This window comes from Petaurus breviceps, unplaced genomic scaffold (genome assembly GCF_028583685.1).
Source record: "Petaurus breviceps papuanus isolate PSGF00001 unplaced genomic scaffold, PetGlider_PUasm1.0 378, whole genome shotgun sequence".
Lineage (NCBI taxonomy): Eukaryota > Metazoa > Chordata > Mammalia > Diprotodontia > Petauridae > Petaurus > Petaurus breviceps.
Window position 1 is genome coordinate 48,829 of NW_027186302.1, and position 21,704 is coordinate 70,532.

A 21,704-nucleotide genomic window follows, 5' to 3' on the forward strand; every position below is an offset into this window, starting at 1 on the left:
AATATTCTGGATCCCAGACCCATCCCAGAGAGGACGGGCAAATAAGGAAAAGCTTCCTGAGCAGCTGTCAGACACTTGGCAGACAGAATTCAGGGCCAGGTGGAGGTCAGATCAAATGGCCCCTGAGGGTCCTTCCAGGTCTGAGATGCTTCCACACCAACATGGAGCTGCCTAGAAGGGGTCAGAGACAGCTTCAGGCACAACAAGGAGACCCTCAGGCTCCTGTCACACAATGAGAGACCTTCTATGGGAAACACTAGGCAGCAGGCCAGGAGACCAGCACTCTCCTCTCTCTCATAACTGATAAATGCTCCAAACCCTGCACTCCAGGGATGAACATATTCCTTTGATTGCAGACTCAGCGTTACCAGGGGAAATGTGAGCTCCTTGGAATTTGAAACTGGGTTTTACCTTTTTCAAAAAATATGTATTTTACTTACAATTCAGGGAACAAAACCAGCATTTCCATAAGAGTAAAATGAAAAACAAAATGATTGTAAATGAAATTGCAAATCTCCCACGCACGATTTGGTATTCCCTGGAAATGTACAATAGTTATCAAATAAATTTCTTTTCTTTCTTTCCCCTGCTCACAAGCCTAGAGATGGCTACCACGTGCACACACACACCTGTCTGTATATGTGTGCATGTATGTATGTGTTACACACCTGTCTGTCTGTGCATGTGTGTCTGTCTATATGTGTACACACACATATATGCATGTAAAATTATTCCTTACATACATTTTGTCAGTCCTTTCTCTGGATGCAGATAGCACCACTCTCTGTGTGCATTTAGAACAATCAGCATGACTTATCTGCTCAGACTCTGCCTGTAGGCGACGTTCCATTCGTCTGGCTCACTTTGCTCTTTCATGCTTTGTGCAAATCTTCCGGTGCCTTTCTAAGGTCACTGACCTCATCATTTCTCACAGCACAGCAGCAGTGCATTACAAGCACACCACAACCCAGTCACCTTGCCCCAAATGATGGGGATCCCTGCAATTTCCAGTTCTGTGTCACCACCAAGAGGGCTGCTGTAAATATCCCATTCACATTCAGAGTTATAATTATTACCCGTGAATTTCTTTCCATCATACTTTTACTCATGACTTTCTTTTCCAGGGTCTCTTTTTACCCTATTCCTTTTTACTTTATCTTCTTCCCCACCCACTTACCCCGGCCCCCAATTCACCAATGCCTGCAAGAGTTCCCTGATTCCTTCCTCCTGCTCCCAATTTCAATCTGCAAGGCCTGCAAACATTCCCCCATCCTCTCCCTGACTCTCCTAACTCCCAAACCACATACCCTCTAAACAGTCTCTCCCCAACCTCTCGACATGATCGGAAGCTTTCTACACCCCTTCCCATGTACATGTTGCTTCTTTTTCAACCCAGATGAGCGTAAGCCTCCAACATCACCAGTCCTGCACCCCAATTTGCTCTCTCTGTATTAGTTCTCTCCACACTCCCTTTTTCGAACATCATTTCTCCCTTTTGACTTTTCCTACCTAGTTTTTTTAGTCATAACTCCATCATAACAACTGAGACTACTTTTCTTTCAAACTACCTTAGTAATGATGACAGTTTTAAGAATACTGGTAACTTCCACACATATAATAAGTAAACAGTTTGACCGTAATGGCTGCCTTATAATCAGTCTTTAACTTAATGTTGTCCCTTTCGTTTCTTCTGGATATTTCATATCAAATTTTCCAATGAGTTCTACTCTTTTTGTTACAAATACCTGAAAGTCTTTCAGTTCATTAAAGAGCCATTTTTTTCCATTCAGGATTATACTCACTTTGCTTGGTAAGTTATTCCTTATGTAACCGTAGCTCTTTCATTTTCATTTCAGTCATTTAGAGTAGAATCTGCTAGTTCTTGTGAAATTTTAAACTAGATTTCCACAGGATTGAAATGCTTTTTTCTCTTGTTGTTTGCAATATTTTCTCCCTAACCCGGAAATTTTGAAACTTGGCTATGACATTCATTTAAGTTTTCCTATATTATATTATCTTTCTTCTATTATTACATTACTTACTCCCCACAAATACCCTGCTATTTGGAAGGGGTCGTCTCTATTTCCAATATTTTATATGTACAGCATTTTGTGCGGCCAATGAGCTTGAAATCTGATGTTCTTTCATTTCATTTTCTTTTATTTCTATTATAAGCATAGGATTCACTTTATCAGAGAATCTGATATTTGGGAACAATTCTCCATCCTGGGCATAAAATTGCCATTTCATTTTTCATCATTGTGATTTCTTCTTTAAAAAACCTGATCTAGGGTCTCTTTGGAATCCATATTTCACCTTTCACTTCCTTTAAGGTATTGTTTGATTTCTGAACAATTGAGGAATTTATTACCTTCCTACTGAGATTTCCAAGAATTTCTCAATCTCCTTTTTCTCTATGCTTTCTGGAGTCACTCCTCTTCCTGATGGATACCTGCTCTCTAATTGGCTCTCCACCTCGCACCCATCAGAATCTTTCCCAAGCCTCCTTCTATCTTCACCACCTCCCACATCTCCCCTTCACCAGCATGAGCTGGGACTGTGAAATTCAAACCTGGGAATAGGGAGGAAGCTCACCTCAGCCATCTCCTCATCTCTCACCTGTCTCTCCTTCTGGGGACTTCTCTGACTAACTTCCCCTGAGGCCCCTGAATTGGGCACTTTCTTCCCACCCTGACCCCCTTTTAGTCCCTCTTTTGTGTGTAGTCTCCTTTTGTTAATTGTTAGTACCTTCAGGTGAAAGGAAAAGAAAACCCGGAATCTGCTCAGGCAGGTTTCTCCAAAGAAAACAAAAGATAGTATAGCAGAGAACGCAATTAAACAAAACTGAAGGACAGCCAAGAAAAGAGAAGCCAAAAACAACATTAAAAGAAAACCTGCCCCTTCACGAAGCAAACATACTGAAATGTCCACAGACAACCCAAGGATCATAGGTCTCCCAGAAAACATGACTGGATAAAAAAATAATTTGATAGAGACACGAAGGAAATATTAAAAGAATTGGCCAGGACTTATGAACAAGGAAAAGGACTTTCCAATTCAATGTATTCACAGCTCACCTTGTAATGGCAATGGTAATTTGAAGTTCTTCCCTGCTCCCTAATAGGCCAAATGTAATCACATGAAGCCTGTGGCAGGAGGAGTTTGCTGCAGGGTGGAGCATGAATGGCGGAGGAGGGCTAGGGAAAGGGAGGAGCCTGGGCGTCAGAGCAGCTATCATGGTGGGAGGAGAGGAGATGACGTTAGTCAGAAGGCTAAAGGATGGTGTTATTCCCTGCTGTATTATGGTGTGTCCTTTGTTGCTATGACTTTCTGGTGTCCAAAAATGTTTTGCTTCTGTCTTATATATGGGGAGTCTGTTATATTTTGCGATTCAGAATTATGGTGGCATATTCACAGTCACCATTGCTGCTGCGAATGTTGCACTGGCACTACATTTGGTGACAAGAATGAGATCATGAAATATCGGACCTCTATTTGGAGGCAGTAAGGCTTTAGAAGAAGAAATAGATATTCCCGGATGGGAGGATTTGCCTTATTCCTCCCTAGCAAGGGAATAAGCTAAATATACAGGGTTCTGTGAAAATTGGGAACTGAGGCTACAGAAGAGATAATGTAGAGATTTTGAAACATGTTTGCAAGGAATATCAATAAAACCAAGGAAAGAAATATAAGGAGTATGTAGAAGAGGCTGGGTTTTACTGTTTACTGTTAGTAAAACTAACAGGTTACTGTATTATATGTAAAAGCTAGAGACAAATTGCTGGAAGAGAAAAAGCACATGGAAAAGAGGCAGCTAGGTGGCTCAGTGAATAGAGCCCTGGCTCTGGAGTCAGGAGGACCTGAGTTCAAATCCAACCTCAGACATTTAACACAAAAAAACTAGCCACGTGACCTTGGGCAAGTCACTTAACCCCAACTGCCCTCCATAAAGCCAAAAAAAAAAACCCAACAACAAGAAAAGGTGCATGGAAAGGGAGCTGGCTGTGTTACAGCATTCAGGTTCTCCTTTAGAAGATCAAGCTAGGGCTTCTGTCTGGGCGGGCTCAGCACGGTGGGGGCTCCCCGGAGAGGGGCCTTTTGTCTGGAGTGGAGGTGGCAGGGCCCGCACAGGCGAGCGCCAGTGTCTATCCCCCATCGCATTGGCCGCACCTCAGGAGCTGCAGGCAGACCAGGTCCAGATGCGGACCCTGCGACCACCCAAACCACCTGCCCACTGGGCCCGGCATCACCTTGGGCGGCTGGCAGCCCTGCCCCGCTCTGCCCCTCCCAGCTCCCCCGAGGGCAGCATCAAGGATATCCAAAAGCCCTCTTTTCCATGGTTTAGCACGGACATAGGAGGCACTCTTGTGAAACTCGCATATTCTGAACCCACTGATATCACAGCAGAGGAAGAGCATGAAGTTCAAAGTTTAAAAAGTATCTGGAAACATCTGACTTCTGATGGAGCTTGTGGGCTGTCCGGAGTTAGGGCTGTGCATCTGGAACTGAAGGATCTAACACTCTTTGGGCGGAGAGGGACCTTACACTTTAACAGATTTCCAAGCCATGACCGGCCTACTTTTGTCCAAACGGGGAGAGAGAAAAACCCAACTTTACACACGGCACTGTGTGCTAGCCACTGGAGGTGGTGCTTACAAGTTTGTGCAAACTGGATGGACTCCACTGCCTTGGAAATTTAATGGGCAGGCAGGATGCTATTATTTTGGCAAAGCCTCAGAACCCCAAGTTGCCAAAAGATGCCTTTTAACTCGGATGGCCCATATCCACTACTGGCCGTGAACACTGGTTCTGGAGCTAGCATTTTAACTGTCTGTTCAAAAAACAACTAGAAGCCAGTTACTGGAACAGGCCTGGGAGGGGGCACATTTCTGGGCTTATCCGGTTACTGACTGGCTGTGAAAGTTCTGGAGAAGCTCTTGCAATGGCTTCCAAAGATGACAGCACTCATGCTGATAAACTGGTCCGTGATATTTATGGAGGAGATTATGAGAGATTTGGCTTTCCAAGGTGGGCTGTAGAATCTAGTTTTGGGAACATGATCTATAAGGAGAAGAGAATCTGCTACTTTAGTTACTATCACCAATAACACTGGTTCTATAGCAAGGATGTGTGCTGTTAATGAGAAAATAGAGTCGTCATTCTTGGAAACTTTCTGTGTGTCAGTACCCTATCCATGAAACTTCTGGCATATGCATTGGATTATTGGTCCAAAGGCCAGTTGAAGACATTGTTTCTAGAACATGAGGGATACTTTGGAGCAGTTGGTGCTCTCCTGGGGCTGCCAAATTTCAGCTAAAGCATTGAAATTGCTACATCAGTAATGCCATCCAAGTGGAACTGAAAACCAGAAGGATTATTATTGCATTATTTAAATTGATGGGAACCAAAGGACAAGGGGGCGAAACAGCAGTGTTGCTGCTGTTCGTTTTTAAATGTCAAAATGGTAAGCTGCTGAATGTCGCCATGTTAAAGTGAGATCTTGGTAACATGAAGCATTTTTAGCTGAAATGCTTTAGGGATTTTGGTGAAAGCTGACCCTCCTTCTAAAATAACTATCAGAGGAACTGAAGGGTTTGTTTCCAATGACAGAATAAAATTGGGAGCTGAAATATGGGTAAAGCAGAAGTCAGACTATGTTCCAAAGGCTGTGGAAATAATAGCACATGGGAAAGATAACAGTGTAACTGCTGTTTATTCAGGATAAGATGATTACCACATTGTACCTTAACTCATGTGTTCTTCCATGAATGAGGCTGTGATAGTGGGCTCACGGACTCCGGAAGCATGGCTGACCCGATACTGACCCTGCTTCCGGTTAATTTCCATGTTTTTCTTTTTGTTTTTTTGTCTGTTAATCCCTCTTGCTAGATTTGTTTCCTTCAAGCTCAATACCTTCCACCTGCAGATGCCTGATCATTTAGGCTGGATGTCACCCTCTGTCCGTGGGTGTGATGTGTCAGCCTAGACCTGGAGCCCACCAAGCTCCAGATGCCTGCTAAAGAACTGACCTCTTGAGAAAGGAACAGCTCTACGTCCAATTTCAGCAGGAAGCATCTATGGAAGAACTTTGCCACTTACCCCAAGATTTTGAGCCCCCATTTGTTTGAGGGGGGGATGATGAGGTGCTTGTGCTCAAGGCCCCACCCTAAGGTATTGTTTTATGTGTTTATTTTCTGTTATCCCTGTTATATAGTTGTAAACTTCTGTTGACACCAGTCACCCCTAAACTCCCATTAACCTATGCAATGAAATGTACTGCTGGTGTATTTTTGCTATGTAAGGGACATGAAAGATCTTGGGGCCAAATGTAATGGTAATTGGAAGGTCTTCTCAGTCCCTTAATAGGCCTATGGGAATTTGAAGATCTTCCCTGCTTCATAATAGGCTGAATGTAATCACATGGACCCTGTGGTGGGAGGAATTTCCTGAAGGGTAGAGCAGGAAGGGTGGATCAGTGCTGGAGGAAACTGAGAGTCAGAGCAGCTAGCAAGGTGGGAGAGGATACAAGCAAGCAGACAGCTGGGCTTGTGGGAAGGCTAAAGGATGGTGTGGCTTCCTGCTGTGTTATAGTGTATTAGCTTCTTTGTTGCAATGATGGATTTGACTTTCTGGTGTCTGAATAGATGTTTTGCCTCTGTCTTCTATATGGAGCATCTATTATATATTTATGATTCAGAACTATGCCAGCATATTCACAGTTGCTATTGGTGCTGTGAATATTGTATTGTGATATACACCTCCAGAAAAAATACCCAGTGGATATGCTCAGGGAAGATAGCAGCAAAGGTCAGGAATTTCCAGGCTCTCCAGATTTCCTATATAAACAGACAGAAAATAACTACAGGGGCAGCAAGGTGGTGCAGAAAATAGACCACTGGCCCTGGAATCATGAGGACCTGAGCTCAAATTCAGACTCAGACACTTGACACTTAACTATGTGACCTTGGGCAAGTCACTTAACCCCAATTGCCTTGCCTTCCCCTCTCCAAAAAAAAGAGAAAAAAAGAAAATCACAACAAAATGAAGGCAGAGCAGCAAGAAGAAAGGGGCAAAGCAGCTGGAGGAGAACCTGAGAGTAGAAGGTTTCAGGGGCTGAGGTCTGGTCTGAGGGAAGTGTAGACACGTCCAGGCCACCTACACCGCATCCACACAGCAGGCCCTGGAAATGTCACCTCAACCTTCACCTCCCTCACAGCCCCAAGAACTTTCACCTCCAGACATCTGACCTGCCAGCCTTCCATCTAAGGAAGAGCAGATGCTGAGGGAGGGAGGACAGACAGACCCCTAATGTCTCCAGCAGCCCAGCCTAGCCGTGCTGCCCCCACGTGATCCTGGGCTGGGCCTGGGGCCTAGGAGGAGGGAGCACAAGTCCAGGGAGTGGGGGGCCCTGGGGAGCAAGAATCTGCTCAGGATAGTGAGGTTTGGGCTTAGGGGAGGAAGAGGCTGAGCCCCCAGAGAGAATCCAGAACAGGGAGGACCTGAGGCCTGGGCGACCTGGCCCGGCAAATCTGGATTCAGACTGGGGGCTAATAATACCAGGCTGCTAAAAATGAAACAGGACATAAAATAAACATAAAAACATAAATAAGGAAAGGAAAAAGAACGAGACTACTGATACCTCCTTAGGTATAATCGGGAGAAATGCGCTCACTCTAGAAAGAAAAAATACTTGTTGTGAAGCCAGCCAATTTCTCCTTTTATTTTACATTCATAATGAATGAATGGGTAGCTCCCTAATGGAGTATGCTTGCTCAGACAAATGCAAGTCTTGCTATTCTTCTCCCACTGGAATTCCCCGCCTTGCTCTCCAATACCTAGATTGGACCTTCTGAGCTGCCCAGTTCGTGGGCTCCTCCTGGATACATGCCCTGTGAGACAGCTCTAAAGCACGCCTACAAGCTTTGGACCTTTTATTCAATCAGAAGCCTGGCTCAGCTAAGTCATTATCTCTAATCCCAACCCTCAAGAGTGACCTCTGACTCACATTCCCTCACTCACATTCAAAGTTGGGAGGAGTTTTAATCCTATCAAAGCAGAAACCTTTTTGTTTCTCACAAAAAGATCTGAGTCATATTCAGAACAGGAGAGGGTGTTTAAAAAGTCAGCCCTCTCCTAAAGAGTAATGCCAATTGGATGCAAGCTCAAAATGAAATCTTGGAAGAACTTAAGAGCTCAAAAATCAAATAAGAGAGAACAAGGAAAAATATAAACACAATTCAAGAACATTTTAATAAGGAATTTTCAGTCAAGTCAAAGAGAATGAGGAAAAATGAGAAAAAAAGAAAACCAGTTGAGTAAGATTATAAAAAGGACTTCAAATTCAAAAAAGAGAAAATAAAGAAAAATTAGGAAAAAAAAATCAAACCAATGCAGGAAAATTATGAAAAGAAATATAACCAATTAGAAAAAGGGACACAAAATCTTAAAGAAGAAAATAACTCCTTGAAAACTAGTATTTGGTAAGTAGGATTGAATGATGTCATAACACACCAAGATGTAATGAAACAAGAAAAAAAACAGTAGAGAATCTGAAACTTCTCATCAGAAAAACAGCAGATCTAGAGAAGAACAGATATAGGAGGGAAAATATTTGAACTCTCAGGCTACCTGAAAGTTATGATCAAAAAAAGAATCTCAATACAATATTACCAGAAGTTATTAAGGTAAATTGCCCTGAAGTTCCAGAACAAGAAGGTAAAGTATAGATAGAAAGAATCCACTGATTAGAACCCGAAAAAGATGTTGGGAAGAAAACTTAAGGAATGTTAGAACTGAGTTTCCAAATCCCCACATTAAAGAGAAAATTAGGGAAAAAGGAAAAGAACTATGATGTTCTAAAGTGATGGAAGCAGTTCTCTGTGGTGGCAAAGAACTAGAAAGTGCAGGGAAGATACATGTATAGAATAATTGTACATATACATAGATATATATGTGTGTCTAGGGCAGAGACTGGAGGTGTGAGAAGGAAAGGAAAGGCACATGGTAGTTTTGTTGCACACTGGAAAGGAATAGCAAGTTGTGCAAGGTAGATTTGCAATTTTACATGCAATCATCTTTTCACTGTACTAAGCTTTGGAAATGCTGGTTTTCTTCCATAAATTAAAATCTAATAATGATTAAATAAACAAAAGCCAACCCAAGGCTGCCACCCCAGGACGGGTAGGAGTTACAAAGTCCTACAAGCCACCAGGAGAAAGACTTTCACACACAATGGAAAGGACTTTGCAATCATACAAGACCAATGCAAACCCAAACCCACTAGAAAGGAGGAGGGAATGGAAGGATGTGTTCCAGAGCAGCACTTCTTAGACTGTGGGTGGTGACCCCACATGGGGTCATGTAACTAAATATGGGGGGGTCACAAAAACGGGACAACAGCGCAAGGTTTGTGAACACCCAGAGAGCAGAACTTAATGCAAAGTCAACCAGGTAATGAAGCCAAGGAGTCCCTGGCACACATCTTCCCTGGGGCCTTGGTTCTGAACCCACAACACATGCCCTTTGCAGGGCTCACCCCATCACAATATGCAAAGCCCAGGAACCCTGCCAGGAGACTCCTGGATGTTCTGAAATCCCAATGTGACTGCACTCTGAAGAATGGGAGATGCTGTGTCCTGTAACATCCAATGTTCTGCCCAGACTTAATTCTTTATGTAAAAACAAACACACATCCATTTCCTTAGGATAGCAATCGCTATCTCCCTTCACCTTTGGTAAATGGTGCAATTATATTCATGGCAAGAAATCATTTTAAAAGAAATTTCTTCGATTTGTTTTCAGTAAAAGTTTGATTTCTATCCCTATTTTATAGAGCCAGGGTCTTGTAAAATTTCTCTGGTGCAAAGGGGTCAGGAGGGCAAAAAGGTTAAGAAGCCCTGCTCCCAAGCTCTCTGGAGCCCAGGATGCAGCCTGGGGTGACCCACCCTGCAGATGGGAGCTTAACATCATGGGACAAAACGGGGATATTCCATAATGAAAAGGAAGAAGTGAAGCCCTGAAAGCAGAGCCCACTTTAGTAAAGAGTTAAAAGTGAAGGGACAGGCTGGACAAATGAGCAAATATCAGAAAACACTCCTGACCGCAGAAAGTTCCTACGGTGACAGGAAGATGAAAACACTGAGTGGGGACAACAAAGTCAAAACTCCTACATTCAAAGCCTCAAAGACAAATGTGAACTGGTCTCAGGTCATAAAGAAAAACCCTGAAAAAGGATTTTGAAAATCATTAAGAATGGTAGAGAAAAAACTGGGAACAGAAATGAGAGGGAAGCAAGACAACCATGAAAAAAGAGTCAAAAGCTGGGTAAAGGAGGCACCAAAAATAGTGATGCGAAGAAATATGGAGAATTTGCCCAATGGGGAGGAGCGACAAGAGCTAGAGAAGAAGAGACTTCCTTACAAACAGAAGCAAGGCAGGGCTGCTACTGACTGGACAGAACAGAGACACAACCAAAGGAAAGGAAAAACAGGAGCCAACATCAAATGCCTCTCCAGTGATGGGAACGTTCTCAATCCGGACCCTAACCCAGGCCCATAATGCCTGCTCTGGGCTCCCCTCAAGGCTCAGCTAAAGTGTCACCTTCTGAAAAAACTATTTTCCTGGTCCTCAAAACTATTAGAGCCGTCCCTCTCAGAGTTTACACCACTTTGTAGTACACAGAACTTGTTTGGACAACTCTTCTGACATGTGGGGGAAGCCAGCTGGCCCTGGACAAAGGAGGACCTGAGCTGGAGTATTGCCTCAGGCACTAGATGAGTGACATGGGCAAGTCAGGCTTAAGCCTGTTGGCCTCAGTTTCCTCATCTGTAAAATGAGCTGGAGAAGGAAATGGCCAACCATTCCAATGGCCTTCCTAACTCCACATGAAGACTTGAGTGCTCTACATACCAGAGGGTCAATGAATTGGTGTAACCCAGAGAAGCAGAGAGCAGGGCAATGTTGTTACCACCTTATTCCATTTTGTGCCTATTTCTGTAAAGAAAGGGCCCAGGAGGACACAGTGACAGCTTCCCAGCCCACCCTCCAGGCCTGTGGCAATGACCTCACCGGCTCACAGAGACTGCACTCACCTGGGCAGGGGTGCTGCTGCTCCCAGGGGCCATTCCCTCTGGCTCCAGGCCTCTTGCTGGGGCCAGGTCTGGGTCCTCTGCAGGCTGAGTTGGGCAGGAAGAAGGATCCCACAGGGGGAGAGGTCTGGCTCTTCTTCTCTTCCTGGGCAGCTGGCTGGCCTACAGGAATATACACAGGGTGAGGCCCCAGGGGAAGCACAAGGCCCTGGCCCTGCCCTCAGGAGAGAGATTCTACCCTACAGGGGGAGGGAGGAAGCAGGGAGGGGCAGGCTTGGAAAGGAAAATGGTCTGAATAGGAGGACAACTTCCCTCCCTCTTCTACTGATTCCCCCCCCCCCCCCCCCCCCCCCCCCCCCAACAGACAAAGGAAGCTTAGGACCCAGATGGGATGAGACCATTCAGAGCCTCAATGGCCCCTCAGTCAGAGCTCTCCCTCCAAAGGTCCCCTCTGCCCTCCCTGACTCACAGACCCATTATATAGACTACAGACTGATTCCTTGATCTGGGAGGCAAGCTAGGGAAGGTTGAGGATGGGGAGGGCTCTTGAATGGAGCCACCAGGGAATGACTAGGGGCAGCCTGAGTCTGGGAGACAAGATCCAGTCTGGGGTGAAGCCCCCTGGCAGGGGACCTGGGGCAGGAAAGCAGGAGGCCTGGGGAAGGGTGGCAGGGCTAGGGTCTGGGAGGCAAGACCATCTAACATGGCTCATGGAGGGAGGTCAGAGACACTGGAGGGACAGAATGACTCCAGGGACACACTGAGCCTGGGGAAGCAGGATGGCTGTGTCCTCAGGTCTGACTAGCAGATGGGGGGACTGTGGGGACCCTCTGGTGGGACTCAGGCTTGGAATCCCTAAAGGGAAGCTGGAGATTGGGAGCCACGTGCCGGGGATCTGACAGTGAATCAGCTCTAGAGCCCCCCGGGTGCAGATCAGGGGGACCAGGACAGAGCTTTGGTAACTGCGTCTAAGCCAGAGCATCGAGGGAGGGAGGCAGGGAGGATTCCTGGATCTCCAAAGGGGGCTGGATCTGAGGCAGGACAAAGGAATTCCTAACCAAGAGGTCAGAGATTCGGGGGCCGGGAGACAGGACACGTGGTGCGCGATAGGAAGGCTGAAATCAGGGCTCCCGGGATCCTCTGGGCGAAGTCTGGCAAAGTGTTATCCAATGGGAAACCTGGGGATGGTGAGGCAGGAAATGAGGGAGTGATGGGGGGGGGGGGGGTTCGGCACAAGACCGAGGGGCAGGGAGCCCCCAGGAGCCGGGCTCGGGAGGAAGGTGGGCTCCTGGCAGGGTCTGAGCACACTCACCATGAGGTCGGATGTACGAGACTGAGCTGGGGGCGGAGGGCAGCAGCGGAACCAGGATGTGGGGGAGGGGCGCCCTGGCTCAGACCTCCCTGGGTCCTGCAAGCACAAGGCGGGCATCCGGAAGTGGGAGGGATCCCGGGGAGGGGGGCGGGGATCAGGCCTCCAACACTTCCTGCTTTCGGCCGTCCCACCCTGGGAGGGTCTTCCTATTCCCAAGGGCCCCGCCCCGCTTCGGAGGCCCTCCGGAGGGCCTGACCCTGGCTTCTCTTCTCCCCAGGGCCAGCATTCAGGGACCCTGACTGCTTCTCCTTCCTGTGCCCCGCCTCCATCACCTGCAAAGCCTTCTCTAGTGCAGTGATCCCCTCTTCAGCCTTAAACGCCTCCCAGGCCTCCAAACTACCCCTCCCCACCCCTCGGCTGCTCAGCTCTGAGAGCTCGTCCTCTCCAGAGAGTGTCCCCCGCTCCAGACTCGCCCCTCCTCTCTCTGAGCACTGAGGCTGCCAGGATGAAATTGTAGCACCAGACTCCCTGAAAGTGACACAAAGTAACCTACAAGGGCGTGGGGGGAGGGGCAGGATGGTCTGAACAGGAAGACGGCTGCGCTCCCTCTCTTCCTCCCCTTCTGTCCGCCTCCCCTCCCCATCCTCCTACAGAGACCCAAGAGGCACAGGCAGCTCTGCGATCCCAGATGGGACGAGACCAGTCAGAGCCTCAGTGACCCAGCGTCAGGGCTGCCCCCCAGCTGGCACTCTGCCCTCCTTGTGTTGAGAAGGAAGGGTGAATAACATTCTGTATGGAGGACTATTTCCAGGTGGACAATGCTGATATTTCCTTCCTTCCTTCCCTCCCTCCCTCCCTCCTTCCTTCCTTCCTTCATTCCTTTCTCCCTCCCTCCCTGATGTGGAGTGATAGACTCACTTGTGGGAGTTGTGTCCAAAGGAATATAAATTTTGATTGATTAAACCCTCCAAGTTATCTTGGACTTGGGGGATAGATTTTTTTTTCTTCCCTACCTGTTTATTTAATCATATATTTTTTAAACTGTTAACAACTAACACTCATCTCATGTTGTCTTCAATGTTATGATTTTTTTAAATCTAGCTCTGACAAGCCAGGCTTTGCTAAAGCCACCTGGGATTCAAATCATGATGCCATTATACCCAAATCACTCTGGCTCTCACTCTGGCCAAGAATAGGTCCCAGCCCCAGCCTCACTTACTCATCTTTGGGTATTGATGGTTCAGAGTGAGTGTAAATAGCTCATTTTTTCCTGTTTTAGTCAGCAACGCTGAGGGTCTTCCCCTTCCAGATTGATTCTTTTGAGAAGGCAAATCTTTAGCCTCATTTCTTACCTGGCCTTTAGCCTCTAAATGGGTGTTGCCTCAGACAAACTGAGACCTGGGAAAGACCTTAGCTTGAAAAGGCCAAGGTCTCCCAGGGCCTTCAGGGCCATCACCAGGTGTCCTGACCTATGTCTTACCAGTAGACTGAATGACTCTGGGGGAGAAAGTGAAGCTGACGACTTTGCACAGCTCTGCCCCCACTGAAATCCAATTTACCTGCAAGTCAAGACATCACCCTCCTGATGTCATTGGTCCCCTTAGAGGAAGAAGAAAGAACAATAATGGAGGCAGAAGGGGTTTGGGATCCCAGGTGGAGTGAGACCAGTCATGGCCTCAATGACCTCTGAGTCAGAGCTCTCCCTGCCCATTGTCCTCTCCCCAAAGAATACACACATTATCTAGACAGCAGACTGACTGCTTGATCCAGGTAGGAGAGAGGGAAGCTAGGGAAGATTGAGGATGGGAAGGACTCTTGAATGGAGCCACCAAGGAATGCCTGAGGTTGGGAGACAAAATCCAGTCTGGTATGAAGCTCCCTGGCATGGTACCTGAGGGTCTGAAAGAAGAGGAGGGAGGGAAGCAGGAAGCCTGGGGAAGGGGAGCAGGGCTAAGGTCTGGGAGGCAAGACCATCTAACATGGCTCATGGAGGGAGGTCAGAGACACTGGGGGGACAGAAGGGCTCCAGGGGCACACTGAGTCTGGGGAAGCAGGATGACTGTGTCCTGAGGGCTAATGGGAGGAGGTGGGGAGGAATGTGGGACCTCTGATGGAGCTCAGGTTTGGAATTCCTAAAGGGAAGCAGGAGACAGGGGAGCAACATGCCTGCGATCTGACAGTGAACCAGCCCTAGAGCCCTGGGTACAGATGAGGGGGACCAGGACAGAGCTTTGGTAATTGTGTCCAAGGAGGGGTCATCAAGGCAGGCAGAACTGGTGGATCCTTACAGGGGCTGCCTGAAGGCAGGAGCTAGAGACAGGAAGATAGGACATGTGGGTCCTGCTAGGAAGGCTGAAAGTGGGACTTCTGGGTCCCTATGGGTAAGACTAAATTTTGGGAAAGTGTGATCCAATAGTCTCTTTGGGGAGGCTGACATAGACATATCTAAATGATCTGGAGTTGGGAAAACAGTTGGGGGCAGGGAGTTTGTACAGAAATCAGTCCAGGAGAGAGGTGGACCTGGAGGACACTTACCAAAGGGGTGGCCAGCAGAGGCAATGATACAGTGGGGGACAGTGCCCTGGGCATTTGGGATGGGATTGGGAGTCTGGGTGACATTCAGGGACAGGAACCCCGGGCAGTAGCTAGTCCTAGGAGGGAGGCATGTTCCTGCCAGCCATGGAGAATGGTCAACAGGACATAAGAAGGGGGAAATGAGGCCCAAAGGAAGGGGAGCCAGCAGGACCCGGCATCCTGTAGGATCCTGGCCCAGACCTACCTGGGACCAGCTCCTGAGGCACAGTGATGTCAGCTCTTGGAATTCCTGTTTACAGCCAGCCTGCTGAGGGTAGGTCCTTCTAGGCCTAAAGAGCCCTTACTGTCTGGTCCCTGAACCCCGGGATTGGCCCTTTCTTCTAATGGCACACTGGGTTAGGTCCTCAGGGCCTGCCTGCCTCTCCTCCCCAACCCCTGCCCTTCATCCCAGGGAATGCCCAGCCCCATCTCCTTCACTCCTCTGCACTCACTCTCTGACCCAGGGCCACTGTCCTCCTGGCTCATCCTTGGTCAAGAACCTCCATCTCCTGGCACTGGGGCCTTCCAATGGCGGCCTCCTATGCTTAGAATGTTCTCTCTGCTCCCCTCAGTCACCTGGATTCAGTCTTCTCACCAAGATCTCACTTTCTGGGAAAAAAAAAAAGTTTTTTCTGGTACCTAAAACTCTTAGACCTTTCTCTCTGAGAGCCCTGGAGTTCTTCCTGCGTAGACTTCTCCTAGGCCTCTAAACTCCACCCCAGGGCTTGAATTCCAGCTGGGCCACTATCCCCCAACCTGGTCATCCCTGAGAATTCTGCTTCCCCATCCCTCCCCCCACACCCTTTACTCTCCTGCCTTGGGACTCAGACCCTCCTCCTGCTCTGCTGAAAGACAGCCAGGATAAAACCTGGGCTGCAGACTAACTACAAATGGTGGGCTCCATCATTGGAAGGGCTCACAGCCAATGACCCTTAGGCAAACTGAGATTCTGCATAGGAGTGTTTATAACTGTAAGTCCAGATTTGACGGGATGGAGTTTGTCCCAAACTATGTGGTACCATTTAAAGTTACATGTGTGTTGTCGTTAGGATAATTCTGATTTCTGACTTCCTATTGGTAGGACAGACCTGAATACAAGATATACATGAAATTTCATGAGTGTGACCTCTTTAGAAATGTCAGTATAAGAAATAAAAGTGTAATTGTATATAAAGTCTACATGGGTTAATGAATGCCTTTACTCCGGGTGTTAAACTGATAGATGTATAAAGAGATTTTCTATGTAACATCCTTTGAAAATACATTCAAATAAATCAATGCCTTTTGACTGTCCATTAGTATTTCATAGTATAAATACAAATTTTCATTTATTACATTCTATTCTTTCTTGTTTGGGAATTTTGGGATACAAGTGGGTATGAAATATTCCTAATAAAAACAATTTCTGAAGAGTGATACAATTATAGTCTATTAAATGATCTTTTCTTTAAAAACACTGAATTGGGGTGGAGCCAAGATGGAAATCAAAGGAATCAAATTAGGCAAAGAAGAGACCAAGTTATCACTCTTTGCAGATGACATACTTAGAGAACCCTGGAGAATCAAGTAAAAAACTACTTGAGACAATAAATAAATTTGGCAAAGTTGTAGGATATAAAATAAACCCACATAAATCCTCAGCATTCCTGTATATTTGTAATGAAATCGAACAGCAAGAGATAGAAAGAGAAATCCCATTTAAAGTTACTGTAGACATTATAAAATATTTTGGAATCTACCTGCCAAAACAAACCCAGGACCTGTTTGAGCACAACTACAAAATACTTTTCACACAAATAAAGTCAGATCTAACTAATTGGAAAAACATCAATTGCTCATGGTTGGGTCAAGCTAATATAATAAAAATGACAATTTTACCTAAATTACATTACATATTTAGTGCCATACCAATCAATCTACCAAAAAATTACTTTATAGAACTAGAAAAAAATAGTAAAAAAAAAATCATTTGGAAGAACAAAAGGTCCAGAATATCAAGGGAATTAATGAAAAGAAATGCTAGGGAAGGTGGCCTAGCCTTACCAGATTTTTTTTTTTAAAGCAATTGGGGTTAAGTAACTTGCTCAAGGTTACACGGCCAGTCATTATCTCTGGGTGTGGTGCTGAGTATCTGAGCCCAGATTTGATCCAGGTCATCCCGACACTGGAGCCGGTGCTCTTCCTCGCTGAGCCACCTGGCCGCCCCTAAGCAATTGGGGTTAAGTAACTTGCTCAAGGTTACACGGCCAGGTGTTTCTGGGTGGGTGCTAAGTATCTGAGTATTCGATCTCCAGGTGTTCTCAACACTGGAGCCGGTGCTCTTACTCGTTGTGCTACCTGGCCGCCCCGCCTTACCAGATTTTAATCTGTATTATAAAGCAGCAGTCATTGAAACTACTTGGTACTGGCTGAGGAATTGTGATAGTAATGGCATTTAAAGATTCCCCTGTATTGGCTTGGTTTTCAAATTGATTGTGTTAAAACCCAGAGCTTGTTAATCCCACCTGTGGGATGGACTTTTTGATGTGAAAAGAAAGTCCTGAACTGGGAGGAGCTGGTGACGTAGATTTGGAGAGATAAGAGAGAGGCGGAAGATCTTTTTGGAAGCAGCACCTCATGGAGAGAGAGAGACTAAGAGAATTGCTGGTGGCCGCTTTGAATTGCCCTGGACTTTTGAGACCTGCCCCCTGAGCTGCCAAGGACTGAGGAGACATGGCTGTTTTGCTGTACTTTGTCTGTCTGTTTTGATGTTGTTTTGCCAGATTTGTCCACTGGTGAAAGACAGTCCTTTTGTTGAAGAAGTCCTGGAACCTGGCTGTTCGCTAAGAAGCCCTGAGAATGTCCTGCAGACAGAGAGTGAATACTGTCCACTGGTGAGGGACAGTGCTGTTGTTGCAGGGGTCTGGAGACTGTCCTGCAGACAGAATGAATACTGTCTACTGGTGAAGGACAGTGCTGTTGTTGCAGGGGTCTGGAGACTGTCCTGCAGACAGAGTGAATACTGTCCACTGGTGAAAGACAGTGCTGTTGTTGCAGGGGTCTGGGAACCTTTCTGTTGGTTCGGAAGCCCTGAAGAAGGATTTTCTGGTTGTATGTTTACAGAAATCCTGGGAGAGGGTTTTGCTGATGTGTTCAGGGGTTCTAGGACTGTTCTACAGACAGAGGATGAATTCATGAAGGGACTGGCAATGTATCTTATGGCCTTGCTAAGCCTTGTCTCCCCAGGAACTAAGATTGCTGAGAACTTGCCTCGTGTCAAGATGAAGAAAAGATCTCCATTTGGGTATTAAGTGCTGTGTTTAAACTTGATGTAACTCTGGGGTAGATTCAATTGTGATCCAGGGGTGGGGAACTTTTGACCTTATGTTTGGAAACTAATCTCCATTTGAGAAGAGGGGCTTTGTGGTGGATTAAATTAAGGTATAGCCTAGGGGTGGAGAAGTATTTAGAACAGAGACTTTGTAATTGATTGAATGATTGGAAGGTCCTGGGGTGGGGTAGTACTTGGAGATTATTTAATCACGCTTAGTAAATGCTGTATTTTGAATGATGTCATGTTTTGATCTTCTCTGTTCTGGGTTTGTTACTGAATAAAATGGAGAGCACCTATGCTGGTATTCTGACCTTGGGAAGTTGCCTTTCTTTTGGCATTTCATTACATTATGGCGTAGTCGGTAGGATGTACAAAGCATAGTGCCTCTATTTGTTCCAGGATCCATGGACATTTAGATTGAGATTGTAAGGCCAAGGATCCTGGAGGGGTGGAACCGAAATTTTTGGGTATACAATGGAACAAGGGGCTAAGGGAGATTCTTCCTCAAGCCCGACAAAAGATTCAGGATTTTCCTACCCCTATCAATAAGAAGGAGGCCCAAAAGTTCATAGGATTGTTTGGATACTGGAGGCACCACATTCCACATTTGGGACAGATTTTAAAACCTTTATATAGAGTCACACGGAAGAAATATGAATTCGATTGGGGACTTGAGCAGAGTAAAGCTTTTGAAGAAGCCAAGGCTGCCATACAATTGGCCCTAGATTTGTGGCCCATGCAAAATGGTCCAGTGGAATTGCAAGTAACTGTACAAGATGATTATGCAAACTGGAGCTTATGGCAAAAACAACAAAGCCAAAATGTACCTTTGGGATTTTGGTGTAGGAAACTCCCTTCATCTGGAGTCCAGTATACACCTTTTGAAAAGCAGTTGTTAGCTGCATATTGGGCTTTGGTGGAGACTGAACAACCGACTCTGGGCCATGAAGTGATATTAAGACCTGGAATCCCAATTATGACCTGGGTAATGAGTACCCCAGCTTCTCACAGAATTGGACATGCCCAAGAGGCTAGTATAATCAAATGGAAGTGGTATATTCAAAATAGAGCGAAAACAGGCAAAAGCGGAGTCTCTGCTCTACATGAATCTGTAGCAAACATAGAAATTGAGAGGAATGACACACCCCCTGAGCCAAAGCAACAGTTGGTAAAGTCCACTGTAAAGTGGAATGAGGGATATGATGTATTAACTGAGGAACAAAAGAGACATGCATGGTTTACTGATGGGATAGCAAAATATTTGGGGCAAAAAAGACATTGGAAAGCAGTGGCCTATAACCCATGTACTAGAAGGACTTTGGAAAGTACTGGGATAGGTGCAAGTAGCCAATATGCTGAACTTATGGCAGTATATCAAGCCATCAAAATAGAACAAGGAGGACAGTGTCATATATTCACTGATTCATGGGCGGTAGCTAATGGGTTAGCTACATGGATGCCCATGTGGAAAAATGAAAATTGGGAAATTCATGGCAAACAAGTCTGGGGCAAAGAATTATGGGAAGATATCTGGAACATGTCTTTGGTCACTGACTTGTCAGTTTTTCATGTAGATGCTCACGTGGCCCCCACCACACCAGAACGTGAGTACAATGCTCATGCTGATCGACTGGCAAAGATTGCTACTGAACATATTGTCCCTACTTTGACAACAACTGATGATCCCGTATTAGCAAAATGGGTCCACCAAACAGCAGGCCATTTGGGCGTCCAGGCCACACACCAGTGGGCACAAGATCGAGGTATTAGTATCTCTCATTCACTGTTAAAACAGACAGCAGAAGAATGTCATATATGTCAATTGGAAAAGGAGCGAACTGTTCCTCGGGTAGTAACTGGAGAGATAGCAAGAGGAAAAGTCCCAGCCCAAATCTGGCAAAGAGATTATATTGGTCCACTACCACTGGATAAAGGGTGCAGATTTATATGTACTTGTGTTGATACCTATTCAGGTGTACTAGTAGCTTGTCCTTATAAGAATGCAACCCAGAAAAACACTTGTAAAACTCTAGATCTCATAAGCCTATATTATGGAACCCCAATGCAGATTCAAAGTGACAACGGGTCACATTTCAAAGGCAATGAAATGAAGAAGTATTGTATACTAAACAATATAGAATGGATATATCATATTCCATATTATCCAGAAGCATCTGGGTTGATTGAAAGAATGAATGGATTACTGAAAGGACAATTGAGGAAGTTAAGTTCCAATAATTCATATCAACATTGGAAGGATAATTTGTTCATGGCTTTGCGTAATTTGAATAATAGACCATTGGGAGGAAGTACACCTCTAGCCAGAATGATGACCCCCAATCTGCAAATTAGAAAACAACAAACACACAAGATTCCAATTATTGAGTATTGGACCTTGAGGCCAGATGTCCCAGCACTGTACCCAGGACCACCTGGTTCAGTGGGGTATGATTTACATTGTTTAGAGGACTTTTGGTTGGACAGAAAAGAAATAAGAAAAATCTCCACTGGGATATGCATAAGAATCCCTAAAAATCACTTTGGACAGATTTTACCCAAATCAGGATTAGCAGCTCAAGGAATACATGTATTGGCTGGAGTAATAGATTCTAATTATCAAGGAGAAATTGTTGTAACTTTCCAGAATTTAAGTGAAAGGCCCATACAGATTCACAAGAATGATAGGATAGTTCAAGTGATTATTGTTCCTTGTAAAACAATGCTACTTGTAAAAACTGACCCTCCTTCCAAAATAACTGTCACAGGAACTGAAGGATTTGGTTCTACTGATAGAATAAAATCAGGAGCTAAAGTATGGGTAAAACGGAAGCCAGATGATCTTCCAAAGGCTGCAGAGATTATAGCATATGGGAGGGATAACACTGTAACTATTGTTTATTCTGGAGAAGATGATTACAAAATTGTACCCTTAACTCATTTATTCTACCGTGAGTGAGGCTACGATAGTCTGGTTATTGTCTCTTTGCTTTTTCTTGATTTTTTGTTTGTTCACCTTGTTTGTTAGATTTGTTTCCACAGGCTTGGTACCCTCCATCTGTAGATGCCTGATAGCTTAAGCTGGATGTCACCCCCTGTCTGCAACTGTGATGTGTCACCCTTGGACCTGGCATCAAGCATATTAAGAACTGACCTCTCAAATGGGACCCCTTAGGACAGGGACAGCTCTACATCCGATTTCAGCAGCAAGTAGCCATAGAAGAAGAGATCTTCACCCCTTACCACAAGATTTTGGGGCCCCATTTGTTTGGGGTGGGGGAATGATGGGGAGCTTGTGCTCAAGCCCCACCCTAAAATATGGTTTTCTGTGTTTATTGTGTGCTATTCTTGTTATATTGTTGTGAAATTTTGTTGACACCAGTTATTCCTACTGTATTTTTGCCAAGTAAGGGACATGAAA

At 45.6% G+C, this 21,704-nt stretch overlaps 2 pseudogenes; one reads left to right on the top strand and one right to left on the bottom strand.

The window, feature by feature from the left end:
• The window catches only part of LOC138169787 (zinc finger protein 850-like), a 60,705-nt pseudogene extending 47,459 nt beyond the window's left edge, over positions 1 to 13,246 (bottom strand).
• Positions 1,586 to 7,031, top strand: LOC138169785 (pantothenate kinase 3 pseudogene; annotated as a pseudogene).
• Positions 13,247 to 21,704: the final 8,458 nt, after the last annotated feature.